At 48.5% G+C, this 26,577-nt stretch overlaps 1 long non-coding RNA gene across 1 annotated transcript in view; it reads right to left on the bottom strand.

Moving 5' to 3' along the window:
• LOC308063956 overlaps positions 1-26,577 on the bottom strand; it is a 183,981-nt gene that overhangs the window by 115,682 nt on the left and 41,722 nt on the right. The window contains exon 3 of the long non-coding RNA XR_013928137.1: positions 19,911-20,029. This is a non-coding gene — a long non-coding RNA (uncharacterized lncRNA). The remainder of the gene's footprint in view (positions 1-19,910; positions 20,030-26,577) is intronic.

The raw sequence follows: 26,577 nt of genomic DNA, 5'->3' as shown, positions 1-26,577 counted from the left end.
CTCTTCAGGCGCTGGCATATGGGGCATTCAGCTCCCCCGCCGGCTGGGAAAGTTCCAACCAACCCAGCCCTCTGCAAACCTCATTTCCACGTGCCCTACCGAGCTGTGGCTGAGCTGAGCTGGGTCAGGGCAGAGTGGGTCCCATGGTCCAAACACCCTGAGCAGTTACTGGGGGTAAAGAAGGACAGCGCACAAGAGAAGACCATCCCACATGCAGGTAAGAGCTGCCCAGGCTTTCACTGGCACAGGGCCCCTGTGGCTCCAGTGCAGGCAACACTTACAGGTTTTCTCCCTAACCAGAAACCTTCAAGAAGAACAGAACTAAAATGTGTTTTCTAGACTTCCATATACAAATGGCCAGAGCAGATCTATTTTTGCTACTCAGTTGCGTGGCTTTTATTGCTTGAAAAATTTCAATAAGGAAAGCTATTTCTCTCTGGAACAAAACACAGCAGAGTTCCTCTCCTCACACTTTCTCTTTTACCTCCAGGTCCCTTGCTTCACAGGCCAGCTGGCTTGAGGGATCAGCACCTTTGTTAGGGCTAACAGAAAAGTCCACCTCTCTTTTAAGAATCTAAAAATGACCACACACACCAGTGCATTCTGGCTGGTGGGAGCTGAAATGGCCTGAGCACCATTATGGAGCTGAGCCCGTGAACCCAATTAATTGACCTAGAACTACCTGCTAAGAAAGATGGTGGCTCTAAAGGAAACGAAGAACAGAGAGAGCACAGGCAGAGGTGGACAGAGACATGGAGCAGCCCTGTGGGATGTGGCAAGAGAGCCCAAGGCACCAGCGAGTGTGGAAGTGAAAAGACTTCACGTTCAGGCAAAAACATCTCAGAGGAGATGTGGCTGTTTCAGCCTTTTGGTGCTGGTGTGACACTGCTCTTAGTTTGGCGTGGCAGAGGTGCACCCAGGAGCAGGCAGGCAGGCCAGGGCTGTCCCAGGGCTGGGAAGGCAGGCTGCCTGGGCAGGGCATCCTTCCTCATCTCCACCAAGAGGTCCCTCCCCACACAGGGGGAGGGAGGGGACTTCTGCTGTGCCCAGAGCCCCACTGTTGCCTAAACTCCCCAATTATCAAACTGATTTAATTAAACAAGAATGTGCACAAAGTTTAGGTCAAGCTGACCCACCCTCACAAGTCATCAAAACTGATTGTTTGGACTTCTAATCAAGGGAGTCAATCTTGGGAAACAACAGACAATGATAAGAACACCGCTATGTAAATTATGCAGAAAGAAGTCTCCAAGTGAAAAAGTTCTGGCTGCAGGAGGAGACAAGCCGATAAAGTGTTGCAATCACTAATTTGCACTAGCAGCAAGAAACTTGTAACCAATCCTGTGCATGAGTGAAAATGAATATGGAATGTACTATGCAAGTACTCTATAGAATGTGTACCCTTGAGTAGCTTGGTGAGCATGCTAGGACAAAAGATGCCCCATGCACCCAGAACTGCAACAAACCAATGTTGGCTTTCTAAACTATCATTTGGTTTGGAGAGTTTTCCTGGTTACAATTTTCACTAACACCACCACAGCCCTGAGTAAACTCTCATGGCCCAGCCCTGGCTGCAGAGCACACATGTGAGCCAGGGGTACCTGCAAACATGCTGCCCTTCAGAAACGCTCGCTGCCTTGTTCTCAAGTTGAGCTGCCAGGGACAAGCGGCTCCTGACACACTCAAATTGTTCTCTGAGAAAGGTCTGTCTTCCCTATGCTGCTCTCTGTTCCTTCAAGCAATAAGCTGGGGGAGAAGTACAGCTTTCACACTGACCTTGCCAACACCTGCTAGGGGAGATTCTGCAGGCGAATCCACACCAGGAAACCTGACTTACAAGTTGAAAACCTTTCAGGGGAAATGAGGTGGAAAGAAAAAGACAAAGAGAAATGCAAAGAAGAGGGAGAGCTGAGGCAGCAAAGAGCAAAAACGGAATAGAGATTCATCAACTTTGTTTATTTACTTCATTCAAGGTTGGTTATTTTAACTTCCCTATACTTGACAGCAGAATAAAACTACTCTGAACTCCCCAAGGGCCAACCCATCATCCCCTGCAGAAACAGCATGCACAACCGGTCCCTTTTAAAATGTGCCATCCCAAAACATGAGCAAGGGTTGCAGCATCGCCACCACTTCTGCACAGCTTGAGAGCAGACACACCAGCCAGCCAAGGAGGAGCCCCTTGCTTGAGCCAGCCCTGAGCAAACATCAGGAGGCTGACGCTCATGGGTACCACTCTCCCGGGGCGCCTTGTGCAGTTCTGCTGGCTGCAGTTGCACCTGGGGCTGCAGCATCCCTGCTAGGGGCAGCTCTCCAATGCTCGGAGTGTAAGGCAGCTGATGAATGCTCGGCATTATGTCAGCCCCTCCTGGTCCAGCACAAAACACATTGCCTGTAGCCACAGACCATTTGATGCACATACTGCTGGCAGGATTTGTAGCCCTTTTGCTGGAGGCATTGAACAAACAAACCTATCTCTCTAGGCCCCCACCACCACTGCTGCCATCCACCACCTCTTCCTTCCAGGTGACAATGAAAGGAGTTGTGAAGAGAAGTACTTGCAAAATTCCTATGGAAGCATCTCAAGCCAGCACATCCTCAGAAGGTGGAGTTCCCTCCTGTGGAAGGCTCACCGCAGCCCAGGGCAACAGCCAAGGCAAAGCAAGAGGTACAAATGTGGAAATGCACACATGCACGTAATCTGCAGGCACAAGAAGGAGACTGATCCCAGCACAGGGAGGGTTCAGTCCTCAGTTCATGCAGTGTGCCCTGAGAAACAGCCACCTGCACAGCATCACCAAAGCACTGAGGAAGCACAGGTTGATGTTTAGCAGAAATTTTGTCTATGTTTTTAGAAAACCTCCCACCCCTGAGGTATCTAGGTGCTTCCCTAGAAAGATGAAGGAATACAGCTAGATTGTGGCAGGTCTTAAAATACAACTAAGTAGCTCTTGCCTGCTTTTCCACAATGCTCCCTCCTGTCTAACATCTCACTTCCCACCTCATCTGTGACATGTCACCCCTTCCTTTCACACTGGAGGTGCACCAGGAATGGACTTGCTAAATGCATTTGCTCTTCCTTCACTTGTCCTTCTCCACTGCTACTCATAACAGTATTTTCTGCTCCTCAAGGTGCAGATTTACTCTGAGATTGCACTGCAAGGCAAACACTTGAGGACCAGTGAAACCCTGCACCGTGCTTCCCTGAGAACCACAACTCCTTCCTGGGGCTACTGACACGAGACATGCTCTGTAACGAGCAAGCACCCTGACCTCTGTCCACCCTGCAGCTCAACAACTGCCTGCCCAAGAATATCCAGTTTTCCTGGGCAGTACCCAGCCAGTCCTGGAGTACATGAGGGCAAGAGTCTGAAGGAATGGTTCAATAGCAGGGGTAGTTCAGCATGGGAAGAGTTACCCCAGGAAAGCAGGGACCGCTCCCCAACTGGACAATTTTTTCCCTTTGGCTATAAAGCTCTGCAATTTTTGCAGGAACACCTATCACCAGGCCTATGCAAGACACCAGGCTTGGCAATTGCTGTGTCTTCATCTGGCCTCCGAGTCCATAACCTAGACCTTCACAATCATGGCACTGCGAAGAGACATGCTGTGATTCCCAGGATTCCTGCAAGCAGTTGGCCCAGAGCTCTCCAGCTCAGGGCCTCCCATGCAGTCAGGATTTCTGGAGCAGCCTATCTAATGCCATACCAATTACTACAACCCATCCCCCTTGGAGGTGAACATGAGCAAGGATGGAATAACCTTAAATCCCACATCTTCTGCAGAAAGCATCTGATGCATCCTCACCAGGCATCCAGGTGGGCATTACATGCCCCAGTACTGCTGAGAGTGTTGACTACATGTGCAGGAAAATCCCTTTGGAAGAAATATACTACTGTTAGTAGATTTTCCCATGTAAATTATTCTTATGTGTCTTTTTCTGTCTCTGAGATTTTAATGGGGTTTTTTAACAGGTAGCAGACCACCTTAAAACCCTCCCTTTCACCAACACGCAGAGAAAATCTGACCATTAATCTCCTGTTTGTCCCCTGTGCGCAGACACCACTCATTACAGTGGCTATGGGAATCACCCATTTAAGTAATAAAGTAAATGAGTGCTTATTTCCTGCTGCCAGAGGAATGCAGCATATGAGAGAAAACCTAGTATTCACCCTTTTTTACTTTGGTGTATGCTTTACTGCATGACTCACAGCTGGGCACTGCACGGTGGGGCCACTGCCAACGTTATGTGGGATGCTCAAGGTAGGCAGCACCAGAGCAAGGCACGCACTTGACTCAGGGGGAGAGTGCCATGACTGGCCGGCTGGTTTGCAGGAGTGAAGTGTCATCTTAGATCAAAGTCTTCTGAATGATTCCATGTGAAGAAGGGGGAATGGAAAGGAAAGCATCTTAAAGAGCAGATCCTGGCTGCCTGCAGCATCCCCACCTTCATGCAGCTGAGGGTGCAGCCCCTGGCAGAAGCACACGAGAGGTTGCCAGCTATGCCCAGACCATGCGGACCACCACGCTGAGCACGGAGTCTCTGTAGCACCCCCTGAGACACCACACCAACAGCAGGAGAGCCCAGAAGGGCTGTCCAGGCTAGACTACGTCCAAAGCCAGTGTTAAGAGCTCTCTATACGTTGTTTTCTACAACAGCTGAATCACAGATGGTGCTTCATTAAGCTTGAGATTCATCAGCCATTGTTAGTGTTGCGCTCAGTAATAAAATAATCGTTTAAAGAAAACCGTCATCAGAACTAAGCAAGCCCACTGGCTGCTGGGTCTGACTTCCCCACCAAGGCCTGGCAGACAGCCCGCTGCCTGCCAGTTCTGACGGGCAGGGCAGTGATGGAAAAACCCCGGATGGCTCTTTTTACTGTGAAAGCACTATATGAAGCTGCAAACAGATCTGTCACCTTCCAGCACATTGTTTACCAGCTCTCCTCAACACTCCCCAAACAATATTTTCTAGAGACTGTAATTCAATACCTCACACCCCAGAGCTGTAGCATCAGCCCAGAGAGCAGCATGATGAATGTATCACTTTCCTCCAGGGCCTCGGCTAGGGAACTGCTTTGTGGTGTTCCAGCTGCTAATTATCCCTCTGCTTTTTGCTATTCTCATCCCAGCTGTGCCTCTGTATTTATCATATGGGTCTACCTGCACTAAAAACTCTGATTGTTTAAAATATAAGGAGCAATTTACCCCTTTTGTGCAGCACTAGGTAGCTCAGGGGATCAAATGGCAAGACTTGATCAATAAGGCGCTCACTAGATTAGAGGCACTAGGGCTCAGACCTCAAAGTGCTTGTTTAGAAGAAATGCAAGCGAGAACACACCATGAATGTTAAGCACAGACACAAATACGATTTCCATCACCCTCCCTTCCCCACCCCTTCCCCAGCCTGCATCCCACAGACACCTTCAGATTAATCCCTGCACTGAGATGAATGCTGAAGAGAGTACCCAGAGCCAGGATGGTCCAAACCAGGCTGCTCGCCAGGAAGAGCTGTTCCTGCTTTTCCAGCCACGGCAGCACCCACACTTTTGGGGAGCACCATGCCAGCCCTGATCTGCTCCAGCTCCCCAACACCTGCATGCACAGGGCAGCACCTGTGGCACCTCCTGTCCCAGCACAGAACCGTCCCCAGGCCACCCAGGCTGTTCCCCTGGGGCGCTAGGGCAGCAGCCTCCTGCTCCACCACTCCTCTGGCTGCTGCCCTGGGCTCACACAAGGAGTCTCAGCCATTCCCTGGGAAACTTCTGCTCCCTCCGTATTCCCACCGCTGCTCACTCATGCTCCCAAACCTTTCTTAGTGTGAATATAAATGTTAAGGGCTGCATGCATGCAGTTTCACAGCATGCACTCCAGATGACTAACCAGCAATTTTGACATATAACTTAAAGATGCAAACACTAGTCCTTCATGTATTTCTAGTGAGTGTGTCTCACACCTTCACATACACTATAATGCACCCTCCTCCTTCTCACCACTCCATTACTATCACAGGGCTTTTTCACACCTGTGCTGAAGCCTTTTTTTTCCCCGTTTATAATGACTGGTTGGGTTCCTTGCGAAACCTGCAGCCCTCCAAAACAGTCATGATGTACCCAGTTCTGGATCCCTGACAGGGTCTCTTTCCTGCTCTCTGCCAGTGGCCAGGAGGCTTCACCTTGCTGAGGCACCACACACCGCCTTGCTCCTTCCTGAGGTGAGGGGTAGCTGCTGCCTGCTGGGATGCTGGGACAGCACAGGGTCCTGATGGTCTCACCACTGTAGAAACATTACTTCTCACAGCCTCCCAAGGAAAGAGCAAAGCAAATCCTATTATCCCCACTTTGCTTCCAAGGACCTCATACAGGTAATTAAGACCCGTGCTGCCACTTCTTGAGCTATGAATTGCTGATATTTAATGACATTTTCCAAATATTTTTAATAGAAATTTCAGGTCTTGTTCCTAATCTGACATTTATCTTCTATTAGCATGAAAACAAATAGAAGGACCTGAGAATCGTTGCCTGTATTATAAATGACTTTATTGTTGGTTTTATTACCTTCCCCATTAAGCCATCCTGAACTGTGCCTCTTTCTGTTTTTGTGATGACCAGCCAGCGAAATCTGTAATTTTTTCCATGTGATTTATACAGGATCCTAGTGATAACTTTATTCGTGTGGAGGATAATTAGCTATATTATTAAGGTCGCTCAGTTGCCCTAGGGAATAATGTGTCAAAAAGGTTAAAATACTGACAAGCAATAAAGCATGTATGATAATTATACAAGTGCCAGGACAGATAACTGGCTGGAAACAAGGCACTGAGCTACAGTTTTGCATTTGCCCCAGCAAACACAGTAATGACATGGTTGTATCTTACACCTCCCACTAGGACTGCAGACATCTAGGCCAATTATTTGGAGGAGAATCCAACAAAGAATATGCCCTACCCCATTCATATATACTGATCACTTAAACCCTGAGGACTGTGCCCTGCAGCGAGCTGGTCTATTATTCATAATTGAGCAGGATGCAGTAGCTGTAGGCAAGGTTTTTCCACAATCCTTCTGTATCTCCTCCCACGCCCCCTAAAAAAGTTTGTCTTCGTAAGAATGGCAAAAGGAGGGAGAGCAAAGAACTGGCATCTCTGAAATGAAACATTGATTTCTTCTGGGATTGGAGCAGCAGGTTCATGCCTTATTGGTAAAATGGTATATAGGTATAATCTGAAAGACATTGCTGAGATCAACTGCCCTTTGGTTCAGGCACCAACAAAACGAAGTACCGAATAACTTGGCACTACATCTGAAGTGAGACTATAAACCTAACCTTGGTCATTCCTCCAGATCTACTGTTGTTACATCAAGAAAAGTAGACGAGGGATTGAGAAGCTCATAAATAATTTCTCATGGAAGGCACGTACACTAGCCAGACAAAAATCTCTCTCTGAGAAAATGTGGAAAAGTGGTAGATTTAACCTACTTCAAAATGTCATTTTTGAAGGAAAAAAACCCCGATCCACTTCTCTTTCTTGATGCTTAAAGGATGTGTCTGTACTGCAGCAGCATGTTAAGCACCAAGCCCTAGACTGGGCTTTGGGCAGCTGAAGGAATTTGCTGCAGCAAACCCTGCCAGTTACTTCCACTATAATCATACTGAAAATAAGACAGTCACCTATGGATAAACATAACCAAACAAGAGCTGTTACGACATTTAATAAACTACATCAGTTAACTTTCTTCTGCTAAGGCAGTGCCAAAGACTATAGAAACATACTTATCTCAGGTTCATCTACATCTCACTGGATTTGTGCAGGGCAACATAATTAATGTAGGGAGCTGGGGTCCTGCAGACAAGAGCTGGAGCTCTCACCCAGCTAGCATGAGGCAGCTGGCAGCATTTCCTTGCAATATGCACTTGTGCCGCTCTTTCACTGGCCCTTTGAATGAGTCATGGGCACTGGAGAAAGCATCTAAGTGCTATTAGAATTAATTCTATAAAATATCCTTTCTCTGCTTGCCACAAGCACACAAGTGAGAGCATATGTCTGTCTTCTCTTACTCAGAACCAAGAAGCCTGATGCTGTAGTTGCAGCTTTGCGCTCACGAGCAACAGTCCTCCAATGCAAGAAGTGCAAGACACTCCCCTAGAGCAATAAGCAGATTTAAGGGCCTCTTCTGCCCTACATTATATCATTATAACAAGTCTGTGAGGCACTCCAGCTCCCCTCAGCAGGTTCTCTGGACTCCCACAGGTGATGCTTAATGCAGTCCTGGAGGAGAAGATCCTTGGGTGCCCACAACCACATCTGTCCTGATTCAGGCTTAACACTTCCCCTAGAGTTGGACAAGCTATTTGTGCAGCACGCTGCCCTGGTCCTCAGATGACAAGACCTCTGCAAGGGCCACCTGGGAGCTTGCCTTCCTGCCTCCTCCCCATGTTTTTCTTCCCCCTTCCAAGGAGCTGGCTGGCACTCGGCAAAGTGACAGACACAAGCCTGACTTGATATAAGGGCCTAATTGTGTCACACCAAATGCCAGCTCCAGCAGAAACACCTGAAAGTCCTCAGAGTGTGCAGCCTGTTTGCCGTGCAGGCGGGCTTCCAGGAGGAGGCATTGCCAAAGTCAGTGCTTTGCCCACACAGGAAGGTGGTCTGACCCCCAGAAAGGCTCCTTTTCTCTGAAAACGTGTTAACTTCCCCAATGGCCCCCGCAGCTTGTGCCGTAGCAGGTGTAAGAACACAGCTAGATGACCGAGATTTTCCTCAGATGACAGCTTTGGAAGGTCTGGTTCTCTCGAGAAAAGGTCCTGGTCCATAGAGGGACTCTCAACGTGGCTGCAGACAGTGCTGCCCAACACGCTGCAAAAGCATGAACGGGACACGAGCAGCAAGAGCTAGAACAGGAACTCATTTGGTCCACAGGCACCTCGGGAGCTGAGCACATTCACAGGCACCAGCACACAGGGAACAGATGACATAAACAGAGGTGAATTAAAACCCATGATCTCAGGAGGGCAATGGCTGTAGCATGCAGCATCTGCTCAGCCTCCAGCTTCAAAGCAGCAGGAATTTTAAGTGTTACCATTTGCAAAAGGTTCATCTCCACCTTTTGTTTGACTGTAAATCTCTGAAACTCACTTTGTTACAGAAAGGTGTGAAATGGCAGGAGTACTGTACCTCTGTCACACCTCTCCAAATATGTTCCCCACTGATGCATTGCAGATCATGTCCCTGAGAGAAGACATCTGCATGGCGAAGCCTGAATACTCCCTTCAGATAAGTAACAGGCGTGTGCCCACTACGTGTGTGACAGCAGGAGACAGTCTGGTTTGCAGTCACCTGCCCTGGCCATTAGCACATTTTCTCCACAGTCCCCCTTAATGGTCCTGAAGCACCCAGAGCTGCAGCGGTGCTGGGCAGCCGGGGAGCCCAGATATGCACACTCCACACTGCAGATGAGCTTGGGCTGTGGCGAGGGGAGAGACAGTACCTGCCACAGTACCCTCCCTGCCCTTGCTGGGGTGGTTACCTCCTTCCCATCTTCCTGAATAATGGGCCATATATACGTTAACATCATTAACTTGAAAATGCACTAAATCCTTGAATGGGTGACATAGGGAGTGTGCTAATTGTCCAGGTGCGAGATATGTTAATGAGTTCCCGGAAAGTTAATGAATAGACATGAATGACTTGTATAAGGAGGGGGCTGAGGGGTTCCCTCGGTGTGCATGACTTTGGTGGAGCGATCCCCCATGCACCCAGTGCTGCCGAATAAAGATAACATCCACTCACTCGAATATTGGTAACTGATTATTTAAGTCATTCCCTTCCAGCCCAGCGCTGGCAGCAGTGTTTGGTGTCTTGTGTGAATGTGGCAGAGGTCTCCCGAATTCCTGTCCTAGATTTGCTTTAGATCAGGCTGTCCCAGCTCCCTCGGGAATTTGCTTTATCAGCCTGGACAGTCTGGAGTGCCCTGTGACTTTCAGGACATGTCTCTCTGGTGTACAGACCCCTGAACGCTTTTCCAAACACTTTGAAAGTCAGTGTTGCAAGGCCAGCACTGTCTCCCCATAGGTTTTTGTTGTGGAGCTGTAGCTGCTTGTTTAATGCAATCTGGACCATCAGCACTTGCCTGAGTCTGCACATTCTGAAATATCCACACACTCTAATTTAGTCACAGACCTGGGGAAGTGCCTCGGGTAGGACACCACATGCAGACAGGATGGACCACAGTGAACTTAAACACATCGGGAAAAGATGCCTCGTTAGGAAATGCATGGGAAATCATAAATGTCAAGTCAAATTAAGAGGCTGTTCTCCTGGCCTACTGTAAATGTTATTTCCACTTTCTTTCAGGCAATTCTTGGAATGGCATGCGCAGACTTGACACATTAAATATAAACTCCTTTCTTCCCTCAGTGGTGTAACGGTGTTAACCCAAGTGCTGCTCAGCAAGCAAACGGGATGCACCTCCTGAGGCGGAAGCTGCTGGTGCTGGATGGGGCAGCGCCAAACCAGAGGGATGTCTCAGGTGATGCTGGGGAAAGCGTGACACAGAGGTGTTTGCTAGGTGTGGTACAGGGAGCAGGAGCACTGGGCATGCTACTTGGGATGAACTTTCCTGTGCTTGTCTTAACCCCATTATTAAGACATCCAGACAAAAACAACAAGAGGACCTGGTGTCAGCCTGGAGAAAGCACAGGGAGACAGTCTGTACATCCTGTCTCCTACCAGAACCACTGAAGGGTGAACTCCCTCCTCGTTTGGAAGAAACCCTTCTAGGACACATATTTACTGGCAGAGAATTAGAGAATACAGACTTTTAGAGGAAAGCATGTTTAAATAACATACCGTTCCTTGCACAATGCATACAAATGCCTACTTTGGCGCTCTGAACACTAACATCTAGCATCATAATACTTTGCAGAGCCCCAGAAGACTGTCTCCACAGGGCTATTACCTCTGAATCTTGATAAAACCTCTCCTGGATTATTTTCTTCCCATTGTGCCTTGCAGATGCATCCCTTTTTGATTTGTCAGAGACAAGCAGCTGCACCTCTGAAAATAACATTCTTCAATAATGCTCTGTTTACTGCCAGATCTCCTTTCTCAACTAGTACCAGTTATGTTTATCCTTGTTTATCAGAAGGGTAAACTGCAGCTCAGGTCCATGATTTAGGTTAATCTCACAAATATGTTCAAACAAAAATCGTTGCACTATTGAAAGCTCTGTAGCTATGAAAAGATGGGGGAAATGAAGTCTTATTTTAGCTGTGTATCATAGCTTTCCAATTCTGCTATCTTCTCTGAGCACAAACAAACTTTCTGCTCCTTACCAATAAAAAACAGATGGCACCAGTTTTGATTGCCACCTTCTCAGAGCTGAGAACCTTTTTGTTGTGCTGGATCTATTGTAAGCTAGTTAGCGTCAAAAGTAATCAGATATTTAACATATCAGTAATTCAGCGTGAAGTGCCTGGGATGAATGTAGTAGCAAGCTTGTTAATTGTCAGCTGTTCAGTCTAAAAACAGTTTGGAGAGCTAGTTAGAAGAAGTTATGAGCACAGTAGCTGCCACCTGGGACAGACTGGCATTACCAGAGCCAGGGTCCTGTCCCCGTTTGCTCATGGCAGTGTGACACCAGCCCCTCCAGCCTGCCTCCACTGCTGGAAGTCATCCCCCCCTCTGCAGGGGCGTGCCGCGGAGCAGGGCCATGCCGATACCGGCTGGTTGATGGAATTGAATATGTTGTTGGTGGTTTGACCGAGACAGTTGGAGTGAATGAGTTGTTAAGGGTTAATTCAGGTAACAAGCACCGGCAAATCATTTTGATCAGGAAAGGAACTTCACAAAGGAAGCAGCTCCAAGGGCTGGTAGGAAGCTCATCACTGCCAAGGAGCTCAGCAGATTTAGGGGAAAGGCAATTGTGGCAGGGGGAGATTGTGACCACCAACTCATTGACCCCCGACTCAGGAAAACCCCAGACCCAAAAGAAGTTGGGACAGAGCATGTGAACTAATTAATATGAGAAGTGAGAGAATTATTTGACAAACGGGAAACAGAATACTAAGGAGTTGGGTAACCACTGATGTCTTTGTATGCTAAACTGTATAAATAGTATAAAGTTTTGACAACCGGGGGTGAGGCATTTGTGGGTTACCACCCAGCTCCCTACTTTGTGCAAAGTAGAACAAAGAAATAAGGAATATCTCAACTCACTGTACGAACCGGTGCTGTACACTGGGTAACGGGGCCCTTACGAGCCAAGCTGACCCCAGCTGGCTCATGTCTCCTGGCACTGCTCTGCCCAGGCATCTGCCTCCTGCCCCCCACCTCCCCACCAAACCATGCCGGGAGGCAGGAAACATCCAGGGGCTAGCCCCTAGCCCTGCATTAGACACCTGGGAACGCCATAAAAGCCTGAGGGCCCCTGACTCAGGGCTACAGCAGAGAAAACCCTGAGAGCACTGACAGTACAAAGCTGCTTCCCCACCCAGCTTCTGCCACAGAAATTGCAGCCAGGACATATTTGATAGCATGCAGGTCACAAGACTTTGTCATTACCGGATTACAGCTACTGGGAACATACAAATCACTCGGCATCTTCAGGGAACCCAATACAGCAGTTAGGAAATTCCTCCTACCAGTTGCTGTCCATTTGTGTTATAGTCAGCACAGCCCTAGGAATCAATATTATTGCTCATAGAAATTACAAGCATTAAGGATGTTAGGTAGAATGTGAACTTGTCCTTTCTTAGAACTAAATGTCTTTTAATGGCACTTGAAGCAGCCTAGGAGTAATCTGCCCTTACTGGATACACAATTGCAGCTGCTCTCCCAGCACACTATGAATGGCGAGCAGAACCCGCGCTTCAGGAAGCAGCACAGCAGCAGGGCAGGTACAGACCAAAGGAAGCCTGAGAAAAGGACCTCTGTCTCCTAGAGCCTAACACAGAGCCAGGCTCCACAGGGGCAAAGCAGAGACGGTGCTGAGCTGTATCAGAGGAGATGTGGTTTGCTGCGTCACCCCTAGCAGCTAGCACCTGCACCTTCTCTGGGGACTACTGCTAGCACGGACAGCAAGCACCTTCATGGCAGGACCAGGCAAGGGTGAGCTATGACAGCTCTTACCTCTATCAGCATGGTTGGGGCTGCAGCTGGGCTGCTCGGTCAACATTTCCATCCCAGTATGCCACTGGGCCACCCAGTACATATTCTTTCAGCAAGAAAGAGAAAGCCATCACAAAGCCTCAGCACTCCCCAGCCCCACGGCCATTACTTTCTCCTCTTCCTGGCAGCACACAACATCCCCTGCTGCAGGCTCCAGAGGGTTACAGCCAGGCCCTCTGCAAACCTCTTCCATCCACTGCTCTGGCTCCCAGGCCTGGCTCACCTGCCCTCCTTTCCCAGTCTCAGCCCAGTCCCTGCAGGCATGTGCTCCTGTACCTTTCCTTGGCCACTTCCCCTCCTGATCTCTTGCTCCATGGCGGGCAATGTTCAGGAAATACTGCTCCACACTGCCTGCCCCACATCTGCACTGCTCTTGCTGCAAACCCTGCTGCTGGCACCAGCCCCCCCTTACATCCCAGTCTCTGGCCTGGCTCCTGCTCCCCTGCTCCCATCCCCTGCTCCTGGACTGCTGCCCCGAGAGGGTTTCTACAGCTCCAGGGGAGACTAAATGCAGTGTCCCCTTGAGATGCAGCCCAAGCATGCAAGGAAGAGCCAGCTCTTAAACACACAATCTATGGGGAAGCAACTTCTTTTTCTGCATATTTTCCTGGGAAGACTATCAGCCTCACCAGCCCAAAGCTCCTGGCCTCCTCCTCTACCTTCCCAATACACTGGTAATAGTCACTGGCCTCTCAAACTCCTCTAGTGCTCCACATTTTATTCAAAAACAACATTGATGGTTCAAATAACTCTCATATCATCTTCCAAATTTAAACATTTAACAGTCCCAGTTTATCATCCCCTCTAGTTTCCAGTAAAATGAAGTATTCCCTGTTTACTGCAGGATGTGAATGGCTCACCCATTTACATCCAGCTACAGATGAGGAATATTTCAGCCTTTCCTACACCGTGACTGCCGATCAGAACCCAGTCCTCCGCATAATTGTGGTTTGTATTGCATTTGTTCCTGGTATGTTTAACCCTGGCTCTAACCCAAAGATTCTTCAATGATACCACTGCCTTCTCTCAGATGAATGGTTTAATTTACTGAGTTTCTCATTTTCTCAATGAGATACATATTTGTATCTTTTTATGTGTTAATTGCTACTTTCAAAAGCTCTCTCTTGATTAAGAGGCTTTTTAACTGGAGATGCCTTCTTCATGTGAGATGATGAACATTTGGGGTATCTGCTAAAGCACCTTAAACAATCCCAGTGTTAATTCGTGTTTATGTTTACATTCTTCCTTTCTCAGTTTTCTTATGATAGTATTCATCTTGCGAAACTGCTCCTGATGCATGTGCCACATCAGGAGTATCTTCTTAGCAAAAAGGCTCTCAGATGTTTTTTCCTGCCTGGGCAGGACCATGGCATTATTATCAAAAAGGTGTTTCCTTTGGGACACTTTACCATTTTAGGGGCAATCCTCTGTGGTCCCAGAAAGGCCAATGGTCCCCATTCCCTCACCACAGCCACTGCACCCAAATGAAATACCGTATCTGGTATTATATAATAAATGAGTTAGATGGAGAAGCCTAGTTAAATCTTTCCCTATTTTTTAATTTCCCTATTCTTTTAATTAAACCTTTTCCCTTTTGCTGTCTGCAGCCAAGCCCCTCTGACAATCGAACACCAGAGCCTCCGATCTCTTCCAAGGCAGACGCAAGGCGTACCAGCCAGACAGCTCGCCTCTGTTCCAACGCTCTCTGCAGCAGCTGCTGATCCCTCATTGAACCCAGACACCACCTTAGTCCCCCTCCTCACATCTGTGATTCTGTGCATGAACTTTTGCCTTCCTAATGCAGCAAGTGCTAATGTTTGATGACTCAAAATAGGGTGAGGAGACAGGCAGGCACCAGTCAGAAAGCTAATAAACCCCACACTCAGCATGGCTTGTTATTTACTTTGGGAACATGAAGTTCAGGAGAGAGTATCTCGTGCTTCCTCCTAATAGCAATTTTGAGAATCCACCAGGGATCAGTTTAATGCTTTGGAAAAGGTTAATGTTGTTAGGGATTTACAGCTATATTTGCAATGGTTTAAACTATTATTTTTATTTCCTTGGGTAAAATGGAATCTCAGTGAATCGTCCAAAGTTAGATGGTCAGTTTTTGTCTGAAAGAGGTCATTAAAAGCTTGGGTGGTTTTACATAGCACCTAATTCTGTCTGTTGGGCAGGGAGCGGAACTGCCATCAACTCTGGGTTAGCTGCTACAAGTTGCTCCAACCATGTCCTGGAAGTGCCTTCCTACACCCTCAGAGCAATGAGGCTGAGCGCAGCCCGCGTGCCACTGGACTGCATGGCCACTCCCATCCCCCTCCCAGACCAACTGGCCTCAACCACCCACAGCAAGGAGCTGTCAGGAAAGCAGGAGCTGCCCCCGCATCCCAGCAGCTGTCCCTGTGCCGGGGAGAGCAGCGTGCTCAGCGCCCAGCCCTGCCGCCAACCGTCTGCTGGCAACTCCAGTGCTGGCTGCTGCCCGCTCCTCAGCTCCTCGGAGCATTCGCTGCCTCACGGCCAAAAATGCCAACAGGGCAAGTCCATGTGCAGGCTGTGCAAGAGTGGAGTCATAACACTGCTTCTTGCACACAACCAGCAGAAAAGCGTTTGCTTTAAAAACTTGACACTGACCACATGCTACCCTGAGAGCCAGCATCTCTTCCCCGTGGAGGAAGTTTAGAGCATTGATGTCTCCTGCTGCTCATTTCAGGGGTCATCTGCTAGCCTGCAATTGAAGGCATTTGTGCAAAATGCTGTGACAATGTCAGCTGTAATTGCATCAGTCATGCCACACAACAAGACAAATGTGACTGGAGATGGCGTGTCAACCTCAGAAATTGCTTAAGACTGAACAGCAAGTGGAGGAAACAGCAAGCGTTCAGAAACAATTATTTCACTATAGTAGAAATAATAACAGCTCTCGTCTCCCACACACAGTTCTCCTGGGAGATGGTGCAAAACGCTCCCTTCCCCATGGTATACTGCTGGATGGAAATAAACATAGAGCAAAGGTTTCCCATTTTCTTAAGGGAGGCTAAAATTGCAAGATTCACCTACCCTGCACACAGAAGCATCCCTGTTGCTGTCTCCAGTCTTCACAGTCCACACATACCTGCCTCTACATTAAGTTCAGTTCTGCTAAGATACATAATGAGGCATTTTGCCCTGCCAAACTCATCTGTAAGAGAGAACACAATGACGTGTCCCCGTTTCCTTCAGTGAGCAGTGGACACACCGCGGATACAGCCCTGTGACAATGGCACCCTGACTGCACCTGAGGCCGGCATGCCAGTGCTAAAATGACCTCACATTATCCCCACAGGTAAGGACAGGGCAGGTTTCCACCTCGGCAGACTGTTGACCTTGTACCAGCACTGCCTAGACCAAGTAGAAGGTGTGGGAGGGATTCTTCCTCCTAAAATTAAATAAACCTTACATGGAAAACGCCATTTTCAATGTCTTGAGCTGTCAGTTGCAGGAGAAAGTGATATTGATTTCTACAGAAACTTTATTTAAGTAAGCGACCTCTTAAACGAAACTTATTTGACACCAGATGACTCCTGCAATTTAATTCCTGAATGAAGTGGTGTCTCCAAGGCTTTGTGATGTTCTTTATCTTGAAAGATGAAAGGCATTTTCCTTACAGCCATTTGCTCATGTATCCCAGGGTCCTTGCAAACAAAGTCCTCCAAAGAATCCAGCAAGCTTGTACCTTCATTAGCCAGCTCCAGCTGATAAACAGACAGCCCAGTGCACACCAGTCCTTAGCAGCAAGGCTAAAAGGTGTAAACAGCCCAAGAAGAATCACCAGACTCTCTAGCCTGCCACTTGAACAAAGGTGCTAAGGAAGGTGTGAGGATCCAGGACCTCAGGTGCCGCAGGCTCCGCGGTCCCGGCCCTGGCCAGCGCTTGGTGCCAGGGGGGCACAGCTGGGTGCTGCTCAGCCCAGGGCACAGAGCTCTTCTGGTCAACAGCACCCTGAGGGGACACAGAGCTTGCTGCTCTCACTCCCCAAGGCAGTGGGGGCTGCCTGGCCCCACCGAGCTTTCACCTCCCACCCTGGCTGGGGGCGTGATAAGCATCCAGCCCCCAGAGCCCCGTCCTGACACAGTCCTTACCATCACTGCTCCAGATGTAGCCCCTGCATCTTCTATTGGCCTGTTCAGTGTCAGGGCAATTGCTCTCCTGTCTCTTCTGTCTGCACCAAGGGTAGTTCCTTGGGAATAGTCTGCCAGCAAGCAGCTCCTGGGGATATGCACCAAACTCTTCCCTTGCAGGCAGACTGCACCCAGGGTCCTGGCAGTCACCCTGCCCTTCCCCAGCACCCGCTGCCAGCCCCAGCTTGGGCACAGTGTCCCCCATCACCACCCCAGGCTTGGCAGTCTGCAGAGGCTACCAGTCCTGCGGAAGAGATGTCAGCAGGATGCTGCCTGGAAGGCAATAACAGGCAGGCCCCTGATTTATAAAAGCATCAGATAAATCTCCAAAGCCAGCAGTTCCTTCTAAAGGCAAACCAAATGCATCCCAGTGATTGCGGATATGCTGCTCTCCAGATGCCTTGCAGCAGCCTCTGCAGAAAGTAGTCTCACAAAAGGGATGGGGGTCCAGGAGGCATTCAGACAGACCCACTCTGCCACAAGCTCCAGCACCCTGGAAAAAGCAAGTCTGCCACAGGCAGCTCCAGGAATGCCAGCACCCACGGAAAGCCTTTCCAGAATGTCAGCTCACAAATCCCCATGCCTGCCCTCGAGAGGGAGGCACCCCAGCAACAAGGAACCCACACTTGGAAGGTCCAAGGAGTTCATCCCTGTTACACAGGCAAGGTCCCTGCCTCCTTGTCTGTTCCTTGCAGCCTCACCCCGAGCCCCTCTGCCCCGCAGGGCAGGAACCATGTCTCCCAGAATGTCTGGGCAGCACCTGCACTTGCCTTCCTTTGGCCTCCTGCACCCACTGCAACAGAAATGGCACACAGAGCCTGTGCCAGCCTCACACAGGGTCACACAGCTTCTTGTGTAAGAAGCACCTGCCGCGGGGCCAGCGGGGCTGGCAGGAGCTCACCAGTGCCAGCAGTGTGCTGTCTGCAGTGCTGTTGTGATGGTGCTGGGGATGAGCCTGACTTCTGGGGGATGCTCAGACTCTAAAACCTCCTCCCCTTCCTCCTGTGCATTTCTTTCCCCAAACACTTCAAGGCAAAGCTGGAGCTGAGAAGATGCATTTGCTTTTCAGTCCAGCCCCCTCTGCACTGGGCCTTGAAGAGCTTGTTAGCTGGCTGCAAATACAAAGCTGTCTGCTATGCTTCAGAGACCGCTCACCTCTGCTTACAAAAGCTTTTCCACAATTTGTTCTTTTAAAATAAGCCACTTTTTTTTTTTTTATTTGAAATCTATAAGAAACAAATGAATAGTAAACCTGTCAGATCCCATCTCTTTCATCAAAATGGCTTAGTCATGTCTGGAATGTCAGCGCTAACAACCTAGTCCTCTGTGTGCTCACCCCCCGAAGTGCTCCTGCTACAGGCATCAGGCAAGCCTTGCAGAGCACTGGGCTCTGCAGCACACCCTGCAAAGCGCCGCTTGTGCAAAGACCTGAGTCCTAGTGGTCCTTCTCACTCAGGAGCCCTTCCAAGGGCCCTTCGTGGGCAGAGACACACAGTTACTTTGTGATTTTAATCTCTCTGTTCCCAAAAAACAGGAGCCAAGACTGTCTCAGGTTTGAGGAAGCCTTTTCCCAGCTGTGTGCTGTGTAGCAGTCACAGGAGAATGAGGCAGAGCACCTTGCCTGTGCGCAACAACTTGGTTCTGCTTGTGCTCGTGGGACTGCTTGGGACTGCTCTGGGAAGTGCTGGAGCTCACCAAACACCTCAGGCAAGGCGAAGGAGGGGGACAGAAGCAATGCCCATGGGTCTGGGCTAGGTGGTAAAACCTCTCACTGGTAGTCCTTCCTCCTGGGAGGCCTCAGACCACGGCACTGGGTGCTAAGCAGCCCTAGAATGGTAAAGTTGCCATTAACAAGCCAACAAGACATTTAAAACAAGAACCACTCCCTGAGCAAGACGCCATCTGAGGAGCTGCTGCCTCCCAGTAGCTCTCAGCAAGCATCCCAGGGGCAGGAGCAGCAAGCAGAGGCCATGGTGCACGCAGGTCCCCCAGGACCATCAGTGCAGCCTTATGGCCTCAAGAGCATGCCCTTCTTACCTTACCATGTCCTCCCTTCTTACCACAAGCCTGCTGTTGTCCCACCTCTGTCCTGTTCAAGAGACAATGCAGCCCAGGCACCAAGTGCTTCCCCCCAGCAGGCAGCCATCCAAATGGTTTCTATAAAACTACTTTGTGTATCTCCCCTAATTTCAGTTCAGTCACGGCAGAGCAGCCCACAGGATTTGAATGCAATTTTCTCATTGAGTTATACTAAATCCTTCAGGGAAGGAGCCAAAATTATGTAGAACCCATAAAAACTAAAGTAACATATCTATTCAGCATTTTAACTTTTTATTATTATTTAGAGTTAACCTTTTCTACTTCTAAATCATAAACTCATTTTACATTCCACTATCAGATATGGGCCATAAGCTACAGGAAACATGACTGTTCGTTTCATACACATATGAGCTAAAAGATAATGGGGCACCCAGTGGTCATTGCTCCTCGGGAACATAAATTCACTCACACACACTGAACTATAGTCTACTTGTTAAAAGACAATGAAATGACGCAGATGAGACATGGATTATACTGCAACTCACCCAGCTCAGCTCCGAGTGCTTCACTGGCAGTGGACAGCCAAAACAGTTTCACCCCAGCAGAGATTCTCCTTCTCCTCCCCAGGTCATCTCCATCCGATTTAAACGCAGCAGCTGGAAACCTGGGACATAAGAACTTAGTAAATACCAGAGCACATAAACATCAGAAGACCACATTTAAAACAGAGCTTCCCTCTGCTAAATTGCACCCGGCTCCACTGCCTGTAAGCAGCGCTGGAGGCTGGAAGGAACTGCTCTCTTCCAAAGCATGAGTTGTCATTCCAGGAACGGAAAGAGGGCTTGACGGATGGAGAGTTAAATTAATTATGACCCTTCCCGTGTTAGCTGCCTGCAGGGCCACGTTACCATGGGCTGGCAAGCTGCCAGGGTCACCGCGCTCATGCCCAGCCTGCCTGCTGACAAGCAGCACGCCTTTGCTGCCCAGTGCAACCAGACCCAGCACCCCTGCTCCTGCCCAGTGCACCTCCCCAGGTCGGCGGGTGCTCTCCCCAGGCTTCTCAGACCGCAGGAGTGAACATGAGACCACTCCAGCCTCCTGGAGGGAGGAACTGAAATGCTAACTATAGCCTCATATGGAATAACAAAGGGGACCAGTTTGTCAACTTAAGCTGGTGGTAGTTTGATTTTCCCAGGGGCCACAGCCCTGCCTGCCCTGCTGCTAGTGCACCTGCACAGACAGTGCGGATACAGCACTGCAGGAGCTTTTTTAGTTAAGCTCTGATGGTACCAGTATCTAAACTGCTTTGAAGCAGAACAAGGTTTTCCTGGCAGTGCACAGGGCATGCGCTCTCTCACAGAAAGGAGCAACTAGTTTAATCACCCTGTCAGTTCAAAGCTGCAGCTCGTGCCACTGAAGACCAGCTATTTGCCACTGAAACCAATTCCTGCCGAAGGTGCTGGTATGCTGCTGGAGTCTGTTACGCTCTGCACATACGGCTGATGGGCTGCCACACTGATCTCTGACAGCTGTATACTGATAGCTGACGGAGTACATCCTTAAAGACAAGTTCCCCTCATCAAGTATGTTTGTTTTCCTCTTACTGCTGCCTTTCCAAATGCCAAGCCTTCTTTAAAAAGAAAGCACACAAAGCAGAGTTTAATTTATAAAACACTACTTCCTTTCTGAAATTTCAGCAAAGCTGAAACTTGACTTGAAAATTAACATCAGCTGCATTTGCTCTACATGTAATTAATTCCCTTCATGCCAAGTGCTACCTTGGGAAAGAGAACAAGTCATAAATGTATTCACCTGTCATTAAAAAAAGACAGACAAAGTAAATAATTCAAGAGATTTAAAAATAAATTCACACTTTCATAGAAACAGACTTCCAAGCTTCTTTTCATCTCCTCTCTGCAGCACCTTGCTGATAGAACAGTGATACAAATATAAAGGGAGAGAACACAGAGCAGGTCCTGGGCCTGACTAGCTTGAAAACCAAAGAGTCTGTTTGCAAGGACAGAGCCCTGTGAAATGCACACAAAGGCCTCTTGGATTTGCAGTCAGGTCCAAAGAAACCAAACACTTGATATTCTGGAAAAACCACAGGCTTTCAAAGTAGACGGGGCTCCTTTGAATGGGATGGGGGAGGGAATCTGCAGTGCCTCTTGAGAGCTCTATGAAATAGGATGGATATACAGCCGAGTTGTTTCAGGGAACCATATCAGCTTTGCTGCTGCATTTATGATGTAATTTCATTACTATTTTGGTCCCAGCTGGCACTTTCAAGCTGTACATTTATTAACAGCATCCTTACTAGAATGGGATAGTACCGCAGGTGCAAGTCACTCCCAGCATCAACAAGGAGGCTGGCTGCATCTGCTCTTCACAAGGTTCTGCGTGCACCTGAAGGAAGCCAGGAGAGGGCCACGTGTGCCCAGCTCTGCTGCTGCGGACCTCTGTTCACTGGGCAGTCATGGGCAGAATGAGTGCCGGGGTGCACACCAGCAGCTGACCCAGGGCGGTTAGCTGTGTTCCCTTAACACAGAAACCGCAGGTGGCCCCCAGCATGCTATACAATACCGATTAATCTCTATCGACAATAAGGCAAACGTGACCGTGGGCACAGGCAGGCACACTGCTGTGGCACTGGCAGGTCTCTGCACGGACGGCACACCTCGCCCTCGCTGTAGGTGCACGGTGCCCTCCCTGCTGGGTTGCGTTAACAGGTGCCGGGGAACAATGCCAAGGGCAGCCCGTGCGCTGTGCCAGACACATCTCCCAAGGCACGACAGTCCAGTGCGAAGCATGGTACATGCTTCGTGTCTTTCTGGCTAGATATAAAAGCAGGTGGCTGGCTGGCTGGCATGGCTGTTAAAGCCTCCCCCAGTTGTGGAACCATGGGCTATGGTCACCGAGGTCCTGACCAAGCTGCCAGGCAGAGCTTGGGGCTATCTGGGGCCTGGGTGCTGGCAGAGCTCCTCACAGCCCAGTGCCCAGGAAGACACCGTGCAGCGATTTGTCCCAGACAGAACTGGCCCTTCAGCAATTAAACAGCATTTCAGGAATGACAGACTTGGAGATAATCCTTCTGTGTCCCTAAAAAGAAGGAGGAAGAGTCTTTCCTGGCTCCACTATGGCCAGGGTATTCTGAACCAAGGCACTAAGGCTACATAGGATTGCTGCTCCTTCCATCTGCCAGCATGTGCTTGACTTTTCCACACAGAATTAGGAAAAATAACTCCTAATACCAGCTAATAATGAACCATCACTTCTAGTATCTTCAAAATCTGTTGAAATTTGTTTTTGAAATTGTATTTGAAATTTCAATTGTATTTGAAAATCACTCTTTGCTACTGGCTAGCTAAATAATGTCTTTGGTGCTAAACAGCTTTCCAGGGGTGTTGCAGGTAGTTCAGATCAGTAATTATCCTTTGGGGTAGCAGTCACATAATTAAGCATTCCTCTGCAGCGCGCACAGTCTCAGACTGGAGGAGTCCCCGGTTCAGCACTCACAGACTGAGGCAGGGAGCTGTGCTGAGGCAGTCTGCCAGTTTTCCCAGTAAAGAATGGCTTTTAAGTAGACAGCAATCAGGTGGTACTTTTCCTGTATTTCTCCCAATTCCTGATCCCTCATTTCCTCCCTTGCCATCTGCCAAGCTATGCTCTTCACTTATAGGTCAAATGTGGCTTAATTTTGAGAAATTATTTTCTTCTTTTTCATAGGAGCAGCAACAAGAGTGGAAAATTCTTTGGCCTCTAAGCCAGAGTTGTCTGCTCTGCCTTCATGCTGAAGTCAAGAGTTAAATATACCTACCTCATACAACAAAAAGAGTGAAGCCACCTTCCAGCAAAGAGCAAGAAGCAGTAATTCCTGCTCCACCCAGAGCAAGGATACTATAATGGCCTTTAATGCAGTTTCTGTGCCCAAGAAAAGCATCCCGCTCTCACTGACTGAGACAAAGTCAGGTACTTCCACGGCACAAAGGAGCCATGTGGATGTTATTAAACACTGCCCAATGGCTTCATGCCAAGTCCCCTAGTAGGGCAGCTCTGTGGCAAGATACTCTCAGCCTCTCATCAAGTACAGGAGCATGTGGCTTCCTGAAAAGGCTGCATTTCATTCCCCACTACATAAAGAGCTCCCATTATCTCTTAGTTCAGCACAGAGTACACATATCCATATTGAACAGCACTTTGCTCAAATGCTGCATCAGCCAAATCTCCCCATGGCCTGCCTGCCTTCCCAAAGTCTTTCAAAAAATGCTTCCAGAGGGTGCTGGCAAGAGGCAGGTTCACAGCAGGCCTGCAGCATCAATACTCGGACTTTGTGATGCAGGCCTGGTAGAGCAGCCTGCCAGCATCTCTTGCTGAGACAGTGAGGGTCATCAGCGTTCTCTGGGCTCATGAAAACTGGCTCACTGTTGGCTGTGATAGAGAGGAAAAATCTGTCTAACAATCCCAGTTCCCTGAAAGTGTTTCTCCTTGCAGTGATTTCTTGGGGGAAGGAGACAAGAAGACCAAGCAACAGCAGGTGCAAGCTATTGCCACACCTCCAGGGGTGTGCTGCAGGAGGAGAGCTCAGACCATTCTCCGGCATGGCCTGCAATGTCGTGCTGAATTCTGGAGAACCCCAGGAGATGACTGAGCAATGACTGAAGAGGGGTTGGGAAAGGCATGCTCGGGATCTAGCATGGAGGCGAGATGGATGTGGACCTGGAAGCCTGGCGCAGAGCACTTTGGTCATCTGCTGGGGGTGAGGGAACAGGAGCTCCATCTCAGCATAGCTTCTGTCAGAGCTGCTCTCAGTCTGCCTCAGCAGCTGCCACTCCTCTGCTTGGGAGGAGGGAGAAGAGCTTCCCTTTGACAGAATTTCACTTGTTCTCTTTTGCAGTCTCAACAGCAGGATGGAAGTAGATAATATGCAATTTGTTTCAACTCAGCTTTATCTTGTCAGTCCTAGCTATAATATTGCAGGAAGCATCATTCTGAAGAATAAAGACGCGATGGTGCAGGGTGAGATTCTGCAAACCCTATTGATTACATCACAAGTCATCACTATAAATATTTGAAGGAAAAGCCCTTGTTCTATCCAAACATGTTCATGTAACAAAATGTGCAATTGAGAGTGAGTGAGAGGTGGCTCTAACAGGACACAGATGCTAGAAAGCAAAGCATTTAAGCTGCTTACCTTTCAGCCTAAATAACATCCATTAAATGGAGCATTGCGGGATTCACACTGTGAAGAGAGAAATATAAAGGGCTCAGTGTGCAGGGGCCTCAGAAGCACAGACAGTATGTCATGAAGGAAGCATTCCTAATCACTACAGAGAAATTAAAGCACTTTCTACAGCTCCTTCTGGGGCCAAGAACTGCTGCAAAAATGGGACAATGAAGCCTAGAATTTCTGGGTGCACCTGTCCAGTGTGGAGGTGGGTGCTGACAGCATTCACGGGCGCAAGGACCCCTGTGCAGCTCAGCAGCGCATTTCCCCCCAGCTCATTGTTCCCCATTTGTCATTGTACCAAGACTGTTCTCACTGTGGAGGAAGCAGGGAGAACAGGGTTGTCTGGCCATCCCCAGCATGTCAGCTCTTGGGAAGGACCCTGGGTTTCTGTTCTTCTCCAGAATAAGTCAAATACTAGGAGAAGACGATGCATGCAGTCAACACTGGCATTTAGCAGCTGAGGGCTCTTGCCAAGGCTGTCAGGGTGATTTGCATGGCCAGCGGGCTGCCCTCCCAAAGCCAGCACCTGTGGTCACAAACCCTATTTCTCTCCTTGTCTCTAGGAAGCAACCCTTTGTTCGGCTTGTATTGATCCTCTTCTCTTTATTTTTATGAGAAATGAATTGTGAGGAGCTTTTTCTCTGTTTAAACTTGAGGAGATATTGTTCAAGGACTTGCTGTGATGTTTCTCTACCTGACAGCTTTATTGGGTAATAGCCACTGATGGTATATGTGTGCACAGACAGTCAGACCTTTTATACTATGTGTGTTCCCATAAAAATGATTGGTTTTAAGGTGTTATTCTAGCATTGTTGTGATTGAACCATGGGACCAAGCAGCCTAAAAGGCAGATGTGAACTGAAGGCAGATGAGTAGGTGTGCATTGATTCTCCTTGTCCTCCACGCCCCAGCAGGGAGAAACCAGGCTGCTAGCTGCCTGCTAGAGACAGACAGCACAGAATGGGAAAGCATGGCTCTGTTGACGTTCAATCAGCAAATAATATTCAGACATCCCAGCTCCCCCAGGCCATATAATATTTCCCTGCCATCATAAACCAAGCTGGAGGGATTGGTTTGAGCCTAACGAGCCAAACACGGCTCTTCTGTCATCTGAGGCATATTCTGCCCATGACAGTGTCCCTGACAAGCCAGAGAAGTGCCCGGGCAGACAGAGCTGGGGCTGTTCTTCAGCAGGGAAGCAACCAGAGCTCACCACCCACAGGTCCTCAGGAAGTCCTCTCCTGGACTCTCCCAAAACAGCGCTTAAGTAGCCCGTGCACCACTGCAATGAGAGCAGCTATTTATGCAGCTTCAATCCTACAGTTCCTAAAGCAAAAGACAGTACCCTTAAAAGCAAGACTGAAAACATAACCAATGCTACTAGCATCCCCATTACTCTAATTCCAAAAGAGAAACTGTGCCTTTGTTAATTTATTAGCCAGTGCCATTAACTGCCATTAGTTAATTTTCACACATTAATTATAATTGGGATTTCACAGAATTTTCAGATGATTTATAGTTTTGATTGCTTATTTTCTTGTCACTGTTTTCAAAACCCCATCCAGCCATAAGTGAAAAAGTTTAAATGTTATGCCAGAGATGGCTGGCTCACACCGGCACTGGTAAGTGAAGGTAATGAGGAAGAGTCACTGATTATTTCAAAAACGAAGAACAGATGTTCTACATATTAAGAAGCTATTATGCTAAGTGTTATTCCAGTGACTTGTGGGAGTGGCACATTCATTTGACTAAGATTAGCTGTTCCAACAAGGTCATTTATGCTTTAATGTAATTAGTTGTGCCAGTACTGATACAGAAGAAAAAAATACAACCTGGCAATGGAGCATCATTACCTTATCACAAGACTTTCTCCTTGAGTTCAAGCTTCCTCAAAAATACCAGTAGAGTCCAGTTCATACATAACACAAGATTTTGTTCCTTCCTTTTCTGTGCTGCAGGACAAAGGGGGATGTGTTTGTTGATCC

The sequence above is a fragment of the Falco punctatus genome (assembly GCF_963210335.1).
Source record: "Falco punctatus genome assembly, chromosome: 4".
Classification (NCBI taxonomy): domain Eukaryota; kingdom Metazoa; phylum Chordata; class Aves; order Falconiformes; family Falconidae; genus Falco; species Falco punctatus.
Note: the sequence above shows the minus strand (reverse complement) of the source record. Positions and strands in the feature narration are given on the sequence as shown.